The sequence below is a fragment of the Aquila chrysaetos genome, chromosome 11 (assembly GCF_900496995.4).
Source record: "Aquila chrysaetos chrysaetos chromosome 11, bAquChr1.4, whole genome shotgun sequence".
NCBI classification, from domain to species: Eukaryota; Metazoa; Chordata; class Aves; order Accipitriformes; family Accipitridae; genus Aquila; species Aquila chrysaetos.
Window position 1 is genome coordinate 1,655,150 of NC_044014.1, and position 23,483 is coordinate 1,678,632.

Sequence of the window (23,483 nt, forward strand, 5' to 3'; positions counted from 1 at the left end):
GAAAAATGAAGCTATACTGTGGTTAGAATCCAGTTAAGACAAAAAAATGAGTAGGAGTGAACACAGCTGATATTCAACAAGGCAAGCAGAGATGTTTTCCAAAACAAGTACTTGCATCTAATATACAATTGGTTTGGAGAAACACTTTAGAAATAAATGCATATCTGAGCAGAAGTAAGATATCTATTTTCCTTGTCAAATTGACACATCATACATGAACTTTCTCTGCTTATATGTGATGAAAAGTCTTTCACTTTTTTGACCACTGAAAGAGAGAAGAAAGCATACTTTTTCAAAGTTTTCCTTTTTTTATATTAGTATGTAAGACAGGAAAAAAAAACCCCAACAAACTAGACCAGTCACCTATGTGACTGCAGGCAGCTAACACACCGTAGCACATTTTCATTTGTTAATTCCAAGCCTCAGCAGAAAGGCCACACTGGAACAGTCCAACTGTTCAGAGAAAAACAGCATAGAAGTCTTACAGGAAAATACACTATGACTAGTCCATTTCTTGTAAGAAAAACATGCAGTACTACTTGAGGCTACAATCTATGACCAAGTCATTTAAAAAGCACCTAATAAATGTCATTACTTTCTTTATTCTTTATGGTTATGATTATTCTGATCTCTCTCTTGAGAATTATTTCCAAGGTAACTAGTGAGAGGAGAACAAGTCACATGCACGGGCTGGCTTTCTACTTGTTTCAAAGGTAAGATAAACTTAAAGGATCACCACCTCTTGCGCTTCAAGCATAAGGGCCAAAAGAAAACCAACAGTTTATAATAAATTACTGTCAACTGATTCATGAAATAGCTGAAACTGCAAGATCTACTGCCCACACAGAGGCAGAGCTAAGAGTTGAAGGCAGACAGCTGTATTCTTCAAACTGAGGGCACACGCATGCCAGGGTAGTATTCAAAAGAAGAAGGGAAGAATCAAGCATAGCTAACTGGAAGTACAAAGGCAAGAGGTTCAAACAGGGGCATTTACATTTTTGCCTCCAACAGTTCGAAAGTAGGCATGAAAGAGCAACTGATGAAAACAGACCTGGAATTCTTCAGAAAAGGAAGCATTTTACTGGTTCTGCTTAGTTTGAGACAATTCACTGAAACACATTGGATACTGTTAAAACAACACACGTTCTCACCTACTGGCTAATTGCTTAGGTCAAAAGAGGTAATATTCTCAAAGCCTCCTTAGCGTGCTGCACTAAGATGACCTCAGGTGACTACCTCTTGCTTCTGGCTGACTTATCTCAGCCCATTCCTCTGCTCTTTGGCCAGGTTCTTGACAAACTATAGCCTAATACTTCAGCAGAAAAGCCATCAACAGTGGGATAGCTCATTACAATTGCGTGGCCAACATTTCTTGCAGAGTCTGCAATGATCAACCTCAGGGTGAAGAAACCTACTGCAGAATGACCCTTCAGTGGCCAGATCAAAACATGGTTATACCAAGCCAAAACCAGAGCATGTCCTTTTCATCCAGAAATACCATATCATCCTCAAAGTACTTTTTCAATTTAAAAAGCCTTTACTTCATCCTTGTCCTGCCCTGTTGCAAGTGCCTCCTTGCCTATATGCCTTGAACTGGGCAGGGCATGCTGGAGCCTTCACAGAAAACGTCCCAGTCTTTCAACTTTAAAGTTTCTTCTGAATTACAGTTCTTAACATTTTTAGAGAACAAAATTTTTACGTATAAGCATGCAGAAGTTACCATCACCTCATCTGCTAGCAACAACCATATTATTATAAAATCATTTGCACGAATCAAACCTCTTCCACTCCAGGACTCTCCTGAGGCCATTGCCTGTGTCACCAGACATCCATTTCACACTTCATCTTCCTTTTGCTTCCTAGCTGCAATATGGTCTGTTTAGGTTACCTTTTGCCTCTTTCATTTGTAGTCTTAAGATTGTTTATAGATAGATATACACACATATATACATTATTTACATAATTTCCCTATGGCTATGCATGGCTATATTTCTTGTTCTCTTTGTTGATTTTTTTCCTCTCTTTTCTACCTTCTCTGCTTTTACTTTTCCTTATCTGCTTTCTTGCACTGCACTTTCATCCCCTTCCCTATTCTCTCTCAGTTTTCTCAAAAATATTCTCCTCTCACAGCTACAGGCAAAAAAAGCAAGAAGGCAAGAGCAAAAAGAGACTGCTCATTGCAAGAGCTGGAAGGGTGACTGCATAAGAGGTGTTCCTATTGCAACAAAATACAGTTTGCTGCGGCTCTGTCCCTTTGCTACTTCACATGTTGTGAATAGGAGAGCACTTAAAAAAAATAATAAAAATAATCCAAGTATCTTTGTTGTTGAGTAAAAATTTGCACAGGGGTTTCTCAGTAGTCACCAAGATGTCAGTCCTGCTAAGAGCCGTCTTCACAGGATGACCACATGAGACTAATTTGCTGCAATGACGCCTTCAGGTTGTGATAAATAAACCAGATGTAAAGTAAATGTTCAACCTCCAGAAAAACACCGAAGTTGGCTCAGGGAAATAACATCAGCGACACAGTAGGAGGCAATCTGCTCTTTGAGTTAGCACTGGGCAAAGGGCCATGGCACACTTCTGTTTTCCCATGTATTTTTCTCATTGGAGAGAGTGTGGCCAGTGTTTATTAAGCTATTAATAACAGCTTTTAGCAGGAGAGCTCTTGACTGACATTTGAGCCAGTTCCAACTAAAAATTGTGTGCTGTTTCAGTTGGAGAAACCATTCTTTTCTCGGTTACTCTCAAAATAGTATGCTTTTTTGTCAAGGTAAACCTCACAACGTGCTAGTGATAAAAAAAGGCTTTTTAAAGAAGAGAGCAAGTCTAATAATTAATACCTGAACACCACCAGCCCAGGCAGATTCATGGCACTCTCTGCATCACTTGTACCTTTCTCCTCAAATCTTTGAGTAGGTAAGCAGGGAAAATTTAGCTCTTAGAAGGTTTTTAGATATCATTTGATAGAAGCAACCTGGGAGACATCTGACATCAGTTAGTTTTTTCAAGTTTCAAAAGAGAAGCAGCACCGTATTACCAGTCCTGTCTAGTGAATCAATGACATGTTCAAACCTGAGAAAGGAGCTTGTCCTGTAAGTCATAACTCATCAGATAAAATACTCCTTTAGGATCAAAATGAAATTTAGACCTGGAAGGCACATTTGAAACCTCTGTCTTCAATAGGGCAAAGATTACCTGTGCAGAACTATTATCTGAAACAAGAAATTAGTGTACTATCTCGGTCTACTGTGGGGCAATATTTCAAATAATAGCAAGCTCCTGAATGGGTTATTTTTTCTGTGTGAACATTGGAATTTTCTCCTGTTACAGACTCGCTATCACAACCCAGCTTCATTCCACCAGACATATATTTACTCAGCCATATGAAAAATCTGGTAAGTGTCATAGGACTGACTTTCAGGAGTGCCATGCTCCCACATACCTCATCACTTTTTTAATTCTGGGAAAATGAAATAAAACAAAATATAGACACCTCAGACCTCATATTGCAATGTTTCACTTCTGTCTGGTTTTGTAGTTGCTGCATTTTCTGCTTTACTTGTGTCTTTCTGAGACCTACCCTGCACAGAAGGTACTGTACAAAGAAACCCTTACCAGGAATTTTTGGGGTGTGTGCATGCATGTATGTATGTGTATGTGTGCACGAGTATATCTTAGAGTCCCAGGTTTCATCTAGAACAGGTTTTTCTTTATATACATTTTTTTGAAAAATCCTGATGTCCTAGGACTTATCCGGCATAGCCCTGAAAACTGAGTCCTTCCTGAGCTTTACTTTCCACGCATCTCATCAGAGATTCTGTTTTGAGCATGCTCAAGGTTTGGCACTTCAGCAACAGCTACATGGAAAACCTCTTCCAGCAAGCTGACACTTCTGTAGGACCTGTTGTCATCCTCTTTCTCCCCCTCCTCTCCATTAGAGCTACCAGCTGACCTAAGTTCACCTTGCAGACACCTCTAGACCAGCCATGCCTTGCAGGGTTTGTACAAACCAACGCGTTCATCTAATCCTAATTTCTCAAAATTCCCATGGATGACTCCTCATTTCAAAAGACTGAAAAGAAAATAGAACAGAAATGATGCTGCTCAGAGAATTAGGAGACCTGTACTGAGTTTTTTTGCTCTGCCACATATCCCTTCTGCAGGCCTTTAACAAACTACTTCAGCTGTTTGTTTCTCCTTCCACTGCCACCTTTGGTGTAAGGAGATGGTGCTGGTTGGTAAGGCCAGCTGCAGGACACCATAGACTGGGCAGGAAGACATCCATCCATGCTCACAGGTGAAAACTTATTACAGACCCCAAAGAAAAATGGCAAATCTAATGACCAACTGCTACCACGCAAACAGCACACTGAAAGCATTAGGAAAACAGAATCTAACAGCCTCACCCCCTAAACATTTTCCCAAAGATGAAAGGAACCAGTACCACAGTAAGAATTGCTGTGTAAAGCAATGACAAGGTCTCTTCTGAAGAGACTCATTAATCCCCATCTACTGAACTGTGACAGTGCCAGGCTCTGCAGTGGCAAGATGGACAGCAAGGAGACATCACCCACACCTTTCAATGATCTGCACAACCTGCCTTTTGCCCTATCGATACCAAGACACATAGTTACCTCCTGACTTTGTGCTACTTAAGTTAACAAATTATTACTGAAGTGATTTTCTAAGGTGTTGAGGTCAGCAAAGCACTAGGAAGAATCATGGCTAATGAGCAAGCCATCGCTACTGCCAAATGAAAATTGCCATAAGGCAGTGCAGAGTATCATATTAAAATTGGCCATGAATTTACAACTGCCAAATGGTTTCTCTTGTTTCATGAAGGGTAGGGGGTTGGGTTTAGAATTTTTTTAAAAGTCTAAAGGCATACAGCTTTTGAACTTAGTCCAATCACCTGCAAACACATTCTGAACTCACTGTGTTAGTAAAGAGAACAAAAGCAAAAAGAAGGGCTTATAGTTTCACTTTTTAACTTCCCTTGTATTTCTAGCTCTTAAACAATTTTGATAATTAGTTTTGGTGAGTTATGTACGTGTCTTAACACTCAAGCAATGATTTCTCAGAGAGACATTTGTCGTGCAAGTAAGGGTTCAAGATAGGCAGTTTTGCAGTGCACATTCGTAATTTCACTTAAAAGCAAGTTGTTACAGCCACAGCCGCTGTAATCCAAGAACGGATCTGGACTAGGAAAAAAGGAGAAGCACTTCCAACCACCAGGAGAACTTGGTCTGTTGGGCATTAGCATCCCCTCTGCAGTGTCTGTGCTATTGCTCAGCAAGTCCCTCGGGAGCCGCAGCCTCTCCAGCCCAGCCTGGCAGTTGTGTGCTCATCAGAAGGAGATGACATCACCATAGACACACAAAAAGCAAAACCACCACCATTTCTCCGAGTAAGTGGTGATGTCAAGGAGGTGGTTCCTGTCCTTGCTCTGTTCCTACCCAGTAAATACTCACAGCAGTTTACAGCCAGTTCTAGACCCAACTCTTGTGTGCCAAGAATTGAAAGGATTTCCCCGATATTTTCATCCCAGACTATCTAGAGTCAATGCACTTTAGTCCTAAAATGCTGACCCTCTCTCACCAATCTCCCCAAAATATAACTAATCTGTTTCATGGAAAAAAATCAGCCAAGCAGGGATCTCGTGATGCAGTTTGTCACAATGCAAGTTCAGTTTGCGGCATCTAAAATGGTAAAAATAATAATAATACAAGAAGCAACACAACTGACATTTAAAAGAATTTGATTGATGCTAAAGCCTGTGGGGAAAAAACATGGATCTTCAGAAGGGGTAGGAATGCTACTCACTGAAATAGAGACTTTGAGACTTAAAGCTCTTAATCCTGGGGGGATGGGGTGGGGGAGTGGGGAGAAGAAGAAAAGAAAAAGATGAAAATACTTCCTAGAACTTTTGTTCCTACAGGACACAAAAAAAAAAAAAAAAAAAGTGATGCTATTGAGGATGCATTTTCAAAATTGTGAGAAGTCCTAAAAGCCATAATACATTCTGGCTAGAAAACAAATTTTCTTCACAGTATTATAGGATTTAAAACAAGCAGACTTTGTCAGTGGCTTTAGCGTGATGAATCAGGTAAATTGGAGGCTGAATCATCACTATATCCCCAGGCATCTGCAGTGAAACAGAGAGGAAAGGAAAATGAAAAATTAGAGAAGCACCTAGAGGATGTTCAGGAAATCACAGACACACAGAATATTGAGTGAAAAATCACACTGATGTGGAATGTTTGCATCAGGTTTTTTAATGACAGGTAGTATTGGGGGGCTATGAAGAGATACAGCGGAGGGGCTTCTGAACCTCCCACAGCTGAGGCCAAACCCAGCGAGAATCTGGCCATCGCAAAGCAGACCCCCCAAAAAAAGTGGAAGAACAGCAAAGACCTCTGTGTAAGCAATTAGATGGAGGTAACAAACTGAAATCTCCAGAAATTATGAAGAAGGAACCCAAAATAACTCCACCAGCAGCTGGAGGGCTGCCCTTCACCCCCACTGCCCCAGCAGTGCGGGCTTTAGGACAGGCGAAGCCGTTCTCGCCTCAGCCCGGGAAAGCTCCCCAGCCTGCTCGGCAGATGCTTTCATCACGTTTGGAAACAGCCCGGTGGCGATACCTTCCCCTGGCATCCTCCCCCTGCCTCCAGAGCACAACTCTTCCTCCTGACTGAGGAGGCAGAAGTAACAAACCAGCCCCACCGAGCTGGGCGTCAGCCGTGCTCTCGAGGAACGGGGAAAGCTGTTCTGCTGAGCAGGTGCCGTGGGGATGGGACAGCAACATGATGCTGTCCGTGCTTGGTGTATTCTTTTTCTTTAAGTTTCTTCCCCACCCCCCCTTTTTCAGAAAACTTATGCCTGACCTGTATCAGCCTAACAGGAAAAAAGATTTTTTTTTTCTTTCTGATTGTTTATTTGTTCCCTTTTCCCCCCCACAGACTAGTACCATCAAGACACGCGTTACCCTGACGGCAGAGACAAAAGTCACTCCAGTAATGCAAACCAACCCCACTCCTTGTTGTGCTGCACACCGGTCCCTGGTGGCTTCAGGCTGACGAGGAAGGTGAAGGACAGAGAGCTGCAAGAGCCTTCCCACCGCAGATGCCATGAAAGCTCTCAGATCTCACTTCTGCTTTTCAGCGCTTGCGAGAAAGGTACAACAGGACCTTTTCTTTCTGTCCATACAAAAAAACAACCTGCTAGCTGAGGAATGAATATCTATTGTAGAGGCTGGCTGGTTTCCTGCAGCAAACTACAAAAATCACTTTTAAGTGATATGCATGGCTTATTCTGCACATTTTACACATGGCCAAATGGAAGTGCTAGATGGCAGCAAGGCCCCAGGTAGATCCCATTTTAGCTCTGACTCACTTAGGAAGTGCCTTGATATTTACTTGACAGTCATTTCAAATACTTGTCATTGGAATTTGTCATCTACATTTTAGATCTGGATGTCCTCAATTCATCAAAACTCTTGTACCCAGAATAGCACATACGAGACTTCCAGTGACCCTCTGCGGGGAAGACTACAATTATTCCTTGCAATTCACATGCAGCCAGGTTTACCTGTGCCTGTCCCCAGTGAGAACACAGAGCATCGGCTTCAAAAGCACCGGTCCACAATTTCACAGATCTAACAGTCGAAGCACAGCTACTGTGAAGCTTAAAACAAACAAAACGTAGGTTTGTGCCATTTACATAACAGAGAGAAAGTGAAAAGAAAACTTGCTCAGATCTTGTCCGTTTGAACGTGGACTTCAGTGTGACTCTCTGAAAGCTCGATCTAAGATTGGAGCTGCATTGAAGAAAGCAAAACAAGCCGAAAGCCCAAGCAGAGCTGTCCTTCAGCTTAGGCACTAAAACAGGGTGACTGGTGGGAGAAGGGACGTGTCCTCAGCCCACAGCCACGGCCCAGGTAAACTGCACATGTCCACGGCGGAGCAGTAAAAACACATAATCACTTTGGTTTGAAACTTCTCCTGAGAAGCCTTTCAACCTTCAACCAAACATCAGCTCATTAGCAATAGGTCAAAGCCACATGGTATTTAACTTTGGATTAAATATCACTCTCATTCTCAGCGGGAAGCCAAGGCATTAACATATGTCTTGTCATGTATTTTCCCTTCCTGTTACATCTGATTAATTAAGCCTCTCTCCGAAATCTTTGCTTAGACTTTATGTGAAATGAAAACCCATGTCAATGGGAAGAGGACAAGCCTCAGGAGAGAGATGGCAGCAGGGGGAAAATAATTCTTCCCTCTCCCCAAAGCTCTGCCCTCTATTTAGAACTGCAGCAAAATCACAGGGAAGCGTTTTCTCTTGGTTGAACGTACCTTCCATTTTCCTAAAGACTTCACTGATTGCAAGACTTCGTTAACACTAGTACAGGCTAAAAAACACAGGTTGTTTCCATACGGAGTGGTACTGGTCTCAATCACAGACTAAAAAGACATACCGCAGTAATGATATATGTATATCACGACAGTGAAAATATAATGCCTACAGGTACTTCCACTTCTAACTGGAAAAAACAGTTCCATAAATTTCCCAGTTTCTCAGCTTTGCCACTTTTTTTTACATTTTGCAATAAATATTGTTCAGCTTGGTGACAGGATATTCCAAAGCTTTTAAAGCAAAACAAACTGTTTGATCGTTTTTCTAGCACAGAAACATTAAAGCTCTTTCACATTAGGTTGAAAGCATTTGCACTAATATTTTGATGTTAAAAACATTGATTTTTCTTCTAGAAGGTTAGCAATGTTATGGATGCAGCAGCTGTTGTTCACACATGACACATTAATGGTCAACTTGATCAGAAGTTATAACCTCAGATTTTAAGGTGCCATAGCCTCTTAATGAAAATTTGTTTCATGGTACAAATTTATTATTTAATTGTTTTCATTATACTTATAGAAACATATTTGCATGTTCAGTAATAGCTGAGTGGAGCTTTGTAGAGCAGATTTAAATACTCCATAGATTATCCAAAAAAGCATTTGGAGCTGGAGATGTTCGTTTTCATGTTAAAGTGATAAATACAGAGAAAGAAGTCAAACTGCATGTGTGAGAAACAAAAAAGCACTTCAAACAAAAAGCAAAGCAATGTCAGGAAGGTTGCAAGCAGCCACCAGCCATTCCCAAACTCACTCACATCTGCTCACGCAAACCCAGTCGCAAATTCTTTCTGCATTCATTTCTCCCAGAGGCTTTGTCTCTGCACTGTGCCATTCCTTGGGGGGAGAGATGCTCCCTGTGCCACGCACCACAAAAAGCCTGCCATAAGTTAAGTGATAAATGCATTTCTCTTACCTCCTGACTGGCAAAACATAGGTGTAGAGATCCTGCATCTGAAAAAAAAAGAAAAAGGAAGAAAACAAACCCACAAAACACACAAAACTGGAAAAGACGACATGAAAATAGAATATATAGTATATAAGATAATATATATTACTATTAATAATGTATTACTACAATAATTAATGTATAACTATAATTATTATGATAGTTTTATGATATTATTGTATTATTGACAGTGTGCTTATATATATAGTAGTACCTATAATACACATATTACTGCTTAAGCAAAGAGACAGAATTGGCAGCTGGCACAAAATCAGGAAAACATCATCTGCCCAAAAAATTAATGGCAACTCTTTCACCATAAAATTTGCATGGTAGATTACGCACCTTCACAGCCTCTTCCCCATCATTTCTAGTCTGCAACATGCGTCGTGCAACCTCTCCTTACGCGCAGCAGATGCAACGGGCTGCCAGATGAGCTGCCGCATCCATAACCACCGTTTTAAAAAAGTCCATTTCAGTTGTGTCTGCATGTGCCTACATGCCAGTTCCAATGCAAAGATGGAATTGAAGACTACGGTTCCTCTGTTGTCAATTTTGGAGATAAGCCCTCAGCACAACCACTTCCGTGGGCGCAGCAATGCCCTGCCCATGAACGTCCCGGATTTCACAAAGGAAAGTTTTATGGAAACGAAGGATTTGTGCCTTTTGTAATGGGGCTTTTTACTCCAGTAAGCTGCCAAATGCACGAGTGCCATAGAGATAAAAGTGATTTTTAGGTTGTGCGGAAGTTATTTCAGGATTTTTTTCAAATAGCCTTTGAAGGAGCAAAGAGGTATTCACAGCTGAGTAGAGGAGGTAAGAGGGGATTTTCTCCCCAGTAATACACCGCACAAAATAATATTGAAATTCATAAATGTAAGAGGCTGTATTTTATACCAAGCCTCCAACATCCGACTACTCTCTAGGCTTCAAAAACATCCAAGACTGCTAAAGTTTCCCTTTTAATTTTGACTACAAACTATCCAGGAAGGTCTCTGATTTTATTAATGGCTCTCATCTATCATTTAAACACAGAGCCACTTTCTATCATCTCTGTGATCAGGGAGCAAATGATCCCCAAAAAACAACTTTATTTTTTATGTCTTTCTAATAATTTTGTTATTACTGAGTTCTCGTTTCAGAGATATCTCTGTGATTTACAAGTTGTTGTTCTGGCTAGAGTGTATTATCTTAAGCAGCAACCAACATAATTTAATATCTATCGTGGTATGTACATATATGCACGTATAATTTTAGGTAGATGTATGCGTTTTATGAATGAATGCTACCTGCTAAAAATGAACCTGTTGCATAAGAAATTAATTCCTCTGGGAAAAACAGCTTCCCTTACCCACTGGAGCCCCATCTCCCCTGGGGGATGCCCGCGGATCAAGGACACACACAGCAGAAAGAGCGCATGGGATGCTTTACAGACAAATGCACCTCCTGCACATTTCAGGCCCCTAATGCACTAAAATAAAGTTATTGCTAATAACACAAAATTCTAAAGACCACAGGAGAAAAATTTAACAACTGAGGCAAAACAGTCAATTGGGTTACAAAGCACCATAATCACGATTTATTTATACCTGTGCATCCACTCAAGCTGTTTGCTGGGGAAGGAGCTTGTGGTTGCTCGTATTGCACACACCGTGGGAATTTGGGATGAAGGTGCCGGTGTGACACCGCTGGTCCTCCGATGGGCAGTGACCGCTTTGGAGTGCCTCCATAATGCACACAGATACCACAATGCTATGGAAACGCTGCTGTTTTACACCAATTCCCTTCTTATCCCTGTGCTCTCTGCATCCCTGTCACAGGTTTTTATCAATAACCTGCAAAGCAACGGAGTCTGCGGTGGATGCTGTCCCTCCTCAGGGACTTCTGGCTACCCATCCGCAGCCTCCACCACACCTTCAGGGCTTTGCTGTCCCTTCTCCCACCTTCTGCCACCCTACTACAATCTTCAACTATCAAATCTGGTGCTGAAACCCAGCTGCAGGGTGGGCTTTGAGCCTTGCAGCGCTGAAGGAAAGGGTCCGCGCTGTTTTGCTGCAGCACATCATCACGTCCCGGGCATGCCAGTCCCAGTAAAGCTGCAGCCGTTACCGCTCGACAAGGCAGGTTAGGCACCGCAATCGGTCCTTGGCAGCGTCCGGCCAGCCACGGCTGTAACAGCAGATGGTGAATGTCATCCTTGTCACCAAAGAGCTTCGTACCTCCTTACAGCATGAGAGCACACGCCTGCTTCTCTGCCCTCCTGGAGATGCCCAGCTGAGAAAAATCAGACACGCGCACTGGGGTGTCCTCCAGCGCTGTCGGCATCTCTCGACGGTAACGATCCTCTCTCATACACAAAATTAGGGGTGCCTAAAGGGTTTTAACAAAGCCACCATATGTCTTGATACTCAGAAACACCTATGAGTTTTAGCACAAATTAGCATATATTTTTTGTAATATATATACACACCTACACTTTTTTATGTGTGTATATACACCCACACATACACACTTTTCTTCTGCCAAGGCATTACTCTAGCCCTGAAAAAAACATTGTGGCCCTTGTAAGCCATCTCATTTTCCGTCTCAAACTCCCTAACAAAAATTTTACTTACTCTCCACCAGTCTTTTATGGGAAGACACCAGCCCTCATTATTTATCATGCTGGGAGCTCTCCTGCAGTTTCCTTCCCCAGCACCTCCAGGTTGTTTTAGCACAGATCCTTGCCAGGATGCAGACCCCGCTCGGCGGGTGTAGTCCTTTCTTGCTGTCGCCACACGCTGTAGTACATCGTCACAACAGCCAAATATTTTGTTTGCATGCACCAAGGGATTATAACTGCTCCTCCTGACTGCCCTCTCATCATTATTTACCGCTCACCAAACTCTTGTCATCTATTTGTTTTATCACTGGTGAGTTTATATTTACTTAAAATACTATGATTAAATATATGTAGTGAGTGTGAGTCTATATATGTATACATACACATACAAGTCATAGGTAGTGAGGATTTCATCAAGGAAAAGGTACCTTTTATTTTTTTCATCTAAACTTTGCATTTCTGAAGGGGTTTCCATGGGCAGAAACTGAAATTCTCAGCCCGTGAGCAGCCACACACGGGCAGCAGTAAAGCACGCTGCGGTGCGGCGGCCAAACCTCCCTCCTCCCCAGCTTCCCTGGGAGCCACGAGCCCAACAAGTCCTCTTCAGCCACAGCACAGAGGGACATACGTGGGATCAACAACTGCTCAGTAAACAGGTTATTGCATGCATAATACTTTCTGAAATGTTAAGTATTAAAACACTTTATTGTCACTCATAACCAAAATAAACCCTGTACCACCTGTCCCTCAGCTACTGTGCTACAAAACCCCCAAAACAACCAAACTTAAGTTCTCTATTAGAAAAATAAACTGAAATGATTTTGTACAACTGCATCAGCGTGACGTGCTCCCCCATCACCGGCGGGTCTCACCCTGCCGCTGCAGCCCACCCTGCAGAGCCTCAAGTCCTTCCCTGCAGCTCCCAAGTTACTTCAATGAAATCAGCACAAGCTACAGCTCAGCCTTGTCGGGCCTGGCTTACCTGAATAACTAATGTTTAGCACAAGGGTGTTTTCCACCTACTGAATACGAACGTCTGAACCTTTCGGCTAACACAAAGCGTCCCAGGTTGCCCAGCCCAGCCAGCACCGGCCGCAGGGCAGGGACCGAGGAGCCGCTCCGGCCACCCCCTCCCGTCCAACAGGCAAGAGCAAGAACAGCGAAGCCTTCACCCCACTCTGTGAAGGAGGAAAAAGCAGCACATGGCAAGCAATACTGAAACAAGCACTGAGGGATTTTTTTATTCTCTAGCTGTTAAATGTTTCATGTGCAGAAAGCCAAAAACCAGCCCCTCCTGGCTAAAAATGGGGTATGAGGGCTCCTCTACAACCTGGGCTGCAGCATTTTATGGTACAACAGGGGAGAGGTCTCTCCCTTTTTTACCTTTTTACTCAGGTTTCTTAAATTCACAAGAAAATCTCAGAATTGCAAACCTCCTGGGGAACTTCAGCACCACACAATTTGCTCACCACTGTCAGTACAGGCACAGAAATCACAAACTGTTGTGGAGCGTAGAGGGATGGACCAGACGGTTCCTACACCTAGATCACTCCTAAAAGATACTCATCCAAGCTGTGCTGGAAATCCCTTGCAGAGGGAAACAAACAGGCAGACTGAGAAAAGACTCTCCGCTTCAGTTACAGTTTTGTTACAAATACACAAGAATGGATAATTTTGCTTGCTACTAAACAAGCCCTACATTTCTCAACAGCTCCAGAGGACTTGTACAGACCTTGCATTACCTTTGATATATTTTTCACCTCGCTTTATAGGTGGGTCACCTTTGCTGCTGCCTTTCCACTGCTTGTGCACCAAGGAACCAGCCGAACCTCTTCCACCGAGCCCAAGTCATGCTGCAGGTGGGCATCCATGTGCAAATCTATTTTTGAAGTGATAAAGGCAGCAGGAGAGTTGAACACATGCCCAGCCTGCCTCAGATCAGATGCTTCTGTATCATATATACAAAAGGCACTAATAGTAGCTATGTTATCTATGACAGCTTTGAGTGTTAAAGACAAATAATCTCATCAAAAGATGATTTACTTAAAGAGAAAGATATTCCATAGGAGAAGGAAATGTATTTTGGTTTGTGGCAGAACTATTTTAGGGTCACTGATACAATTTTGTAATGTTGAGAACTAAGAAGTTTTCAACAAATAAACAGTCCTTCCCATTCCCAAACCCATCAAAGTCTGCACCCTTGAGAGCATCTTTATTAAATACTGTTTGTTTTCCTGCATTTTATTAATTATTTATATATCATATGCAACATGGAGCCTGGTTTTCACCTGTTTTCATGGCAGTAAAAACTTTTAGGACTACCACTAAACCTAACACCCTGGGAAATGCTGCCTGCCCAACACAGAGGGAGCCACTGCTCTTACATACCCTTCTCCTGTGAGGTATCTCCTTACTGGTTTCAGTGGAAACAGGAGTAACCAGCACCTCTGGCAGTCCTTCACCGATTCTCAGCTCCTGCTCAGGTTTCTTTGCTAGAAAGAAGATGAAGTATTTGCTGATGAGTGGGAAGCTCTGCAGCAATTCACGGTAGCTTCCAGAAAGCATACCTTCCAGAGCTATGCCCTCTGACGGGCTCAGATGTAGCAGGTGACTTGGCAGCCAAGAGATTTTGGACCATGAGACGGCTCTGGAGCACAAGGACTATGAAAACAGCAGTCTCTCCCATTTAAATCTTGGGTTAAAGTGAGCTCTCCTCCCCCTCTTCACTCTTGTCCAAACTGCCTTCCAAGCACATTTTTTTGCTTCTACATGCCAGTTCCTGCCCAAACAGCTTATCCTGACCCAGGAAATCCTTTCCCTAAGCTTATACTCTTTCTTTTCCAGAGAGCAATTTTATTTTTCACTCGCATCTCCTGATTTACTCTGTATACCCTTTAAGTCCAGTTGTGCTTCATGCAATTATCCCCGAATTTAAGTGATCACTCATCTCACCTAACGCAAACTATAGAGATAACTCATTTTAAAAGCCTGCTCTTTTCATAGCACCCTCCAAAGCAGGGTGGCTTAAGACAGAAAGAAAATTGTTGCCGTAACTTTTTTTAGTGTCACTGCTGAAGTTCCTAGACTTTTTTTTTTTCCCAGTTCCAAAAAACACGAAAAATGCTGTTGTGATCCTAATGCAGGTTTCTTATGTGATGCTTTTACTAGGGAGGTTAGTGTACATGCTCATACAGTTTCGCTGCTTGTCAGAAAGTCAAGATTAATTACTCCTCTAAAGCAACCACATGCAAGAAGTCCATCAGCTTCGATACTCCAACGGCTGCAGCACTTCGGCGGGAAGACACTGAGGGATTTTTCTGGATATTCTCTGTTTAATGGCTTAAGTAGCCACAAACACTAAGAATTATGTAGCTTTATAATGTATTTTGCTACAGAGCACAACATGCTGGGTAAGTCAGCCCTGAGAAACCAGTAGCCTTCCTCTACTGTCTGGCACAGCGGGAGGAGCCACTGCTGTGAACGTGCTGTGTGACAGTTTATTAAAAATAAATCTCACACCTAGAGGAGAACTATAAATGCTATTATCTCATCATGCAAACAATTTTCAAAATTTTCTGTCAACAGTGTCAAATCTAATGACATCTTAGAAGCTGAGGGACAGCAAAGAGTAAAATGTTGGGCTTGTTCTCATTAAAAAAAGAAAAAAATTCAAATCTCTGTGGGGCAATGGAAGAACCGCATCCTGTGCCACATCTGCAGATCCGTGGCTGATCTTTTTCAGTATGAATGACACACAGCCACGAGACAACCTTCCTCTGCGGGAAGCAGAGCGGGTGTCCTGGCTGCATCTGCACCAGGCAGAGGGTTTGGGCTAGAATCTGTCCCTCTGATGTCCCAGCACAGTGCTGGGAGTGCATCGTCACCGATGCCAGCCCGGGGGATATGATTTTGAGCCTGGCCCCAGGAGGCAGCTGAGAAGCGTGCGAGAGCGCACGTACACCCCTGGTAACCTTCCCTGCTCCGGCTGTACCGCTGCCCTTGAGAGAACACCCAGCGTGAGCAGAAGGTACAACCAGGAAAATGAATTAGCGCAGCAGGTTGGAAAAAAAATTAATTAATAGTTACAGGAGGGGGATAAAAATAGAAGAAAAACCAAATGATCCCCTATGTTTTTTGAACACTCACAGTCCACCGTGTCACCCAGCTGCTCTTCAACACATCCAAGGACAAGGCTTCTCCACTGGGACGGCCATTCCCCCACTGGACACCCTTCGGCTCTCCTGGGCTTTCCACCTAAACATAAGCATCGAGACAAAGACCCTGCGTAAGGCTGCAGGAATCTCTGGTCTCACACCAAAGTTCCCTGACGCTCACGGAGCAGGGCCAGCGTGGGCACATCCCAGGTGTGGGTGCCACGGGGGGACATCACCAGGGGCTGGCCTGGCAGGGACTACGTGAGATCTTATAGCAAAAACGGGCTCAAACTGGACGTCTGTTGTTGGAAAGCTAATAACTTTTTCTATAAATTTTCCTGAAATTAGGACCACTCTGCCCTAAGTAAACAGATTCCTTTATAGAAAAAGTAAGCAAAAAAATAAGAACTTTATCTTTTCATGGATAGGGAAGCAATCTTATTATTGCAGGCTATTATAACTTTGAGGTTTCTATCAAAAAGTTCTCTAAGGAAGATAAATATCACATTAAACTAGCCATACAGTCCCAGAACTCCTGCATTTTAAAATCACCCTGGAGGTCAGAAACTTACACAATTACCTCTACATCTTACATTCTCTTATGAACCTCTATATCAAAAAGGAACAGTCAATTCTATTCAGGGTTGGTATGGCTTCAAGATAGACACAAAATTTTAGCAGGAAAGGTCTTGCAATAGAAATTTGGAGATACGGGGGTGGGTTTTGGTGCAGATAGCAGTATCAAGGTTACATTTGATTTTTTTTAATGTGAATCCTGCTATAGTTTCATATTCATCATAAAATGCATGTATTAGTTATACTGTTTCTATTTGTGTTAGTTGGATAGGTTTAAATACGCCTTGGTTTCAATGTCATTTGTAGTAAGCCATGTTAGACTGAATCCATCCACCTTTGCATGCACAGTAAACCTTTAGAGATGAGAGGATGCTGAAGACTAAAGCATAGTGGGGTTTCTTCTCCAAGAAGGACTCTAGTACAGTAGGTAGTTAATTTACCTTTTCAAAGATGATCCAAAATAACTAGTATTTAAAAGATTCAGGAGTTACCATCTTTTATTATGTATTAATTTAAGCAATGTAAAAGCTAACAATTGTTTAAAAAAAAAAAAAAAAAAAAAAAAAGAAGACAGAAAAACATTTTTCCAGTTGGCTTATCCTTAACCCAAAAGTAATTTTTCCAGTTACAACAAGAAGCTCCTTTCTGCTGATTTCACTTCCCTGGAACAGCTACAGAGCTAAGAACATTTCTGCCAGAAGTCCTGTTTCTTTAAGATTCAACTTGTATTGACTCACAGCACTGGTTTTGTTGACTTAATGTGTATATAACAATCCTCTTATTTTGTCCTGTACTAGGAGCAGAAATATTCCACTTCTGATTGTGCAGTCTGCCATGCAAGTGTGTATAACTTGCATTTTCCTTTTGTGCATATAAACAGCTTTGTGATTTGTAAGGAGTAATTGGAAAGATGATCATTCCTGTTGTTATCTCATAATTATTACACACTTCTTGTTGTAAAGGCTCCTGATGAAATACCAGGGCACCATCTTCTACAAAAGAATTACATTTAGATCACCCTAAAGAATTGAAGAGCAACAAGGTTTCCTTAGAAGTACAGGAGCATCCTTTTATAGCCAAAGATGCACAGTTTATTCATTTATTTCTCCAGTATCTAATTTTCCAACATAGTAAGAGTATCTGCATGGATCCTTTGAGAGAGGTCTGAATTCTAGCCTGCATCATCACAATAAAGAGAAAAAAAGCAGTGTAGAAATGTATTGGCAAGCCACGTATAAGCAGCAGTCTAGGCATGAAAACAGAAAGCTAGACACAAATTAATTTATGCTTTCAGAAAAAGGAAAATGTCACCCTGTGCATATCTGCTGCATTTAGACTGCCTCTAATATCCAACTATTTCCATGTTTTGCTGAAGATTATAGGACAGAGTCTGGAGCTCTGATTTCTAATTTCGGGGCCGGGGGGTGGTCTTCACTGAAACTATGTCCCATCTTTCAAGCCTGACATTAGCAAGTTCACAGTATCCCCAGGTGCCACCGTGGCCAGAGAAGGGAGTGAGCAAGTGGTCCCTCTGACCTGGGGTCCTTATTTTTTTGACCTATAACTCAGATTTAAATACAAAAAGAGTACCCAGGTAACAAAAGAATTATTCAGTTAGCCACTGTTATCCTTATTTCACTCAGCTGAATTTCTCTGACAAAGATTTCCCTGAAAGGGTTTTTCTCACTTTTGCAGCTGATAGTAATTAGGAATACATAGCTAAGAACTTTCATTTGTACAATGAGGAGTACTTTTCCTTGTACTTTCAAGACTCTGCCCTACAGTAGCTCGTTAACTAGCACAGCTTTAGTAATCACTGCGAAGACGGCACTGCAGATAAGAGGCAAACCCAGCCCCTGCTTCCCACAACAGACGGCGAAGGAGGTCAGTGTACACCACACAACTACAGAACAAAGCCCTCTCTTTTTCCAAATCACTGCTGTGATCCTTTTATTAAATACCTGTTGCTGGAGCCACCCAAGCGGTCAGGGAGCCCTGGTTCAGGGGCAGAGCAGAAGGGGTGTCCCTGGCAGAGGTACGGAGAGATTTGTGCCAGGGTCCCTTTTCCCACAATCCTACCCAGACGCCCTGGACCCGATGCCGCAGGGCAGGATGAGGGCGTCTGCAGCAGCCCAGAGATGCTGCTGCACATTGAACGGACCAGCCAGGGCTGGTAAGTGATGCCAGCAGCCCCCGACACGCCAGGTTTCAGAGACAGCAAAGTCTCTGACATTACCACTCAGCATATCTTCAGTTCCCCAGGAACTAGGGTTTTCGTCTACATTTCTCAAGACCTGCTCAAAGACACACAACTGAGCCAGTATCCCAGAAACACATCTTGTTTATATACACTTACTTTCTTCAAAGAGCTTCAGAATTTAATTTTGCTTTTCGTTCAAAGCCATACAGACATGGTCCTGGGAGATTCATTAGTGGCACAGAGGAAGCTTTTACAGCACCCTGCTCTGCAGAAGGCGGGTGCGGAGTTTGTTTTCCAGTCCTGGCCCAGGGTCCAGCCTCACTGGCAACGTCTCATACAGATGCAGAGCTCTGCCTGTAAGGATTATGTTCTGGAGATTTGCCTATATTTTTGTTTACTCTTGCTTTATGAATTCAAAAAGCCATTTGAAATTTTAATATGATTCACTATTAGTCGTTATTACATTTTTTTCTATCACCAGATAGAAAATTTTCTATCTCCAGATGACACACATTTCTATGCTTTTTTTATTTTTTTGGTGTTTCTCATGGCATTTAGCGTGGCAGTGTAATATCACACGTTTTGGGGTGCACCATGGGTGCCCCTTGCACCACTGTGGCACCAGTCCATGTCTCTCGCCCCTTCCACCGCTGTGGGCCACCGTGGCAGAGCAAACCCTTCCCATCTCATGCTTTTCACTTCTCCAGCCCCGAATCTACATCTGCCTTCATCCTTTCAGACCTCCTGTTGGCTAAATGGAAATTCTCATCTCATGCAGGTTTTTAAGCACATGAACTTTAATATAGCATAAGCTCACTGTAAGATTCATTTTCCTTAGGTGCTTGTAGTTTTGGGGTGAGGTGCATTAGTACTCCATACCAGCCGCAGAAAATATGAGTAACAGAACATCTCAGCCATGATTATCCAGATGATTAACATATTCACCAATTAATTTGCTAAAAACCTGAAGGCACCTAAACCAGAGACCCGCTGGCCAGAAGCCTGGACATGCCCGCCTCCCACCACCAGTCCCTCATGGGGAGAAGGCATCTGGCTGATGAAACCTCCACGGGAGGGCTGTCCCTTCCCCTCAGCCATGCCCTCCTCCATGCCTACAAGCTCTGGACCCCGATGCGCAGAGGCAGGAGGGATACAAGGATATTTGGCTAGTTAACCCCCGCCACCCAACCACGCACAGCAGACAGGGTGCCCAACACATACACTTTACGTGCTTGAAAGCAGATGGCATGGCAGCGCCCAAAGACATTACAATTTCAATATTCTTCCGTTATTAATTTATACTTTCGTGCCAACAGCACCCCATATCAAAAATAATCTCTATTGACATGACAACGGAAAGCTCAGCTTTTACTCAACAGATCTGCAGCAATTAAATCTCTTAACACTGGCGCTTATTTTACATTTCTTACCTAGGGAAATGTCTTTTTTGACCAATACAGCACCTGCTATCTTATCAGATGGCCCTATAAAGTGAACAAATACTGTTTAAGTGATAAAGTAATAAACTATAAACTACGTTGATTATTTACTGAGATTGTATTTTTCAAATTTAGTAATACTGAAAAAATATATACACCAGAATTATAAAAACAGCAAGCAGAATCACAATTTTAAAAAACTTACCAAGTGGTCATGATCAGCAGTGCTATACTGATTAAAGTATTTAAGCAATATTTTATTTATCTTCTCCTGTAAGCACAAAGACATAAATCACTACAAGTTTTAGCAAAACATTGGAACAAAGCACAGACCCCCAGCGGGGTTGGGGCTGGCAGGAGCTCGGGGGGCTCTGTCCCACCCAGCTCCCAGCAGGTCCCCACAACTGGTCACTCAGGGACATGCCCAGGCGAGTTTGAGCATCTCCATGGATGGAGACCCCACAATCTCTCAATACCCATCCCTGTTCTGAGAGCTGAAGATCCTCAAAGAAATCACAGGTGGTTCCAAGTACTGAATGGATTCACCCTAAAGAGCAAATAGTGGGATGTGGTACTGCCCCAGGATATCACACTCCCACATCAGCGGTGCATTAAGCTCCATTCCTAATAGATTGCAAATCTCCATTTTTGGAAATAGTATTTGGAAATGCTGACATTTCTGTGCCTACACCCAGACTTTGTCCTGTCCCTGGAACCAGGCTCTGCATTTTCAACCCAAACTAAACAAAGTTTTGACAAGTACTCGGCTCCCGGAGCATGGCTCCCTCTGGTCAGTAGATGCTTACCCCAACCTGTCTGTCCTCCATGCATCTCTTTCCAGTGATCGATACTGAATATTTCATCAGTGCACAGGCACTGGTGTTCCTATTTATTTTTTTTTTTAAATCTATATCATTCCCTCCATACTTCCACAACCCAGAAGTAACAGGAACCATATGCTGGTTTAGGGTTTTCCCTTCAATTTTAAAATTACTTCTAAATTGTGACCTTGAATACCAAGATTTTGCCTAAAGCAAGGTTTTATTGCCGTGTTATCAACTCCAGAAAATAAAACCTTCACATTATAAAAAGAAACAGACCTTTAATTAACTGCAATGATAGTTCTGGGTACCATTATCACACATTTTAGCTACGATAAAAAGCTTTTAAGAGAGTTGACAGCAAGTTCAGCCCATATTTCTCCCTCCTTCCCAGCACCTAGACTTAAGGAAGAAGGCAAGCTCTCAGCTCCCTCGGCAAAATGCAAAATTTGGAAACATCTCGGATACTTGAGCGGTTGCACTGCGAGTGCTATGTTAAACCCACACGAGCTTGAGGGCTGGTGTGACGGGATCAGCATCTCCCTGGGAGAACCTCTAGAAGACATGGAAGAGTTTGTCCAAAGGATTAAAAACAAAACAAAACCAAAAGACAACCAACCCTATAATAAGCATTTCCTTCAGTATCCTGAAGAGAAAATGGCTTTGGGAAGGGCAGCCCCAGACAAGCTCCTCTCCAGTTCACATCTCAGTTCTGTTTTCTCTTCAAGACTTTGTAATAATTCCATTTTTTCCTCCTATCCCTTTGGAAGGAAAGTCTAGGTAAGAAGTCACATCTAACATCATTCCAGTTGCAACCTGAGGTGGAACAGGCAAACCTCCTGAAAAAAACCTTTTCCTGAAAAGCATTCTGACTTCCAGACTTTGGACTTTCACGTGATCTGAGAAGGAATTGCTTGCTGCTAACTTTCAGCTTTTTAAACTCCCAGCCACAGTGGAGCTGATTCTCTCTCCTCCCTCTACAAGTCTTATCGGAACGAGTAAGAAAGCATCGACCACAGGCCAGGTTACCACCCGGGAATGCAGCAGTCAGCCTGAACACTGAAGGAGCATCACTTGTCACAGACTCACAGGCTGGTTGAAGTTGGAAGGGAACACTGCGGGTCGTCAGGTCCAACCCGATTCCTTGGCTGTACAAAAGAAATTTCCTCAAAATACTTCCTGCAGAGAATAACAGCTTTTATCCACTTTAACATTAAAGAATGTCAAACCATTATTTATTTTGATTATAGCCAACTGCATCACAGGGCACTGGCCTCAGTTGCTTTTCCAGGCACAGTATGCAGCGCAGGAGCAGTGTAAGCCACTAGCCTTCAATACAGGAAAATCAAAATTTGCCCTGGATGGCAAAGCATTTTCTGAATTTTCCATTCTATCATCAAGATGGTTAGTATGCAAATTATAATTTGTCAACATTTTTGCAGGCTACAATTACATGGCATGAAATGTATTTACATGCTGTATGGAACCAAACCGGCGGGACTAAAATTGCAGATCAGTCTCAGCATTTAATTGGACACAGTAAATTTAATGAATAAAAAGGACCAAGGCAGCATCACAATGGCAACATTTAGCACATAAAAATTAGTATGGAAAGAGAAACTGCTAGGAAGGGCTCTGTTAATGAAAAAACACTTGTTCACAAGTGAGCCATTAGAACAGCACAGGCCAGAGGAAACATCAAGTAACATAAAACAACCATTTAGCTTCGTGTCTCATTATCTGCACTTAGGGTATACCAGGAACCATGGCAGACACAAGGGAGCCGAACCCTCATCTGGAGGCCACATCATCTGCAGAGTTATAAACTGGACCTCCTCCAGAGTCTGCCTCGTCTGCAGACCTACCCTGGGCAGCTGACAAGGACCCCCAGCTCTGGGGTTCCTGCCTCGTGGGACCCATCTCTCCTGCTGCATGCCTCCGAGGACTGCATTCTGGTGAGGCCGTTTTTCCATACATTGGTACTAGCGCATGGTTTAAAACAGAAATATTTAATGGCCAAACCCATTAAATCTAATTTTGGTTCAAACTTCTTCAGCTAGTTTGGCCCATACGTGAGCAGTCTTCCCTAAGAAATAATGTAAAAAGACCAAGGGAGAGGGAAGAAAGCCAAAAAGTCTGGTCTTTCCTGTCCCACGTTTTCCTGACTCCTCCATCACAAGAGAAGGTCCCTGAGATTCTTCTGTCTCACACAGGTTTTCACCAAGATTTCTAGATTCCTAAGATATAGTCAGATCTTTCAGTGATCAAGCACATCTTGTCCTTATACCCCCATTTTCTGTGATTTTGCTGTTTTAGATAGAAGGA

At 42.6% G+C, this 23,483-nt stretch overlaps 2 long non-coding RNA genes across 2 annotated transcripts in view; both read right to left on the reverse strand.

Moving 5' to 3' along the window:
• The window catches only part of LOC115348617, a 148,099-nt gene that overhangs the window by 98,775 nt on the left and 25,841 nt on the right, over window positions 1–23,483 (reverse strand). The window lies entirely within an intron of this gene.
• Window positions 10,892–12,643, reverse strand: LOC121233633. The gene is made up of 3 exons (XR_005933546.1): window positions 12,397–12,643; window positions 11,586–11,736; window positions 10,892–11,201 (listed from the first exon to the last, which is right to left on the reverse strand). It is a non-coding gene; the product is annotated as an uncharacterized LOC121233633 (long non-coding RNA).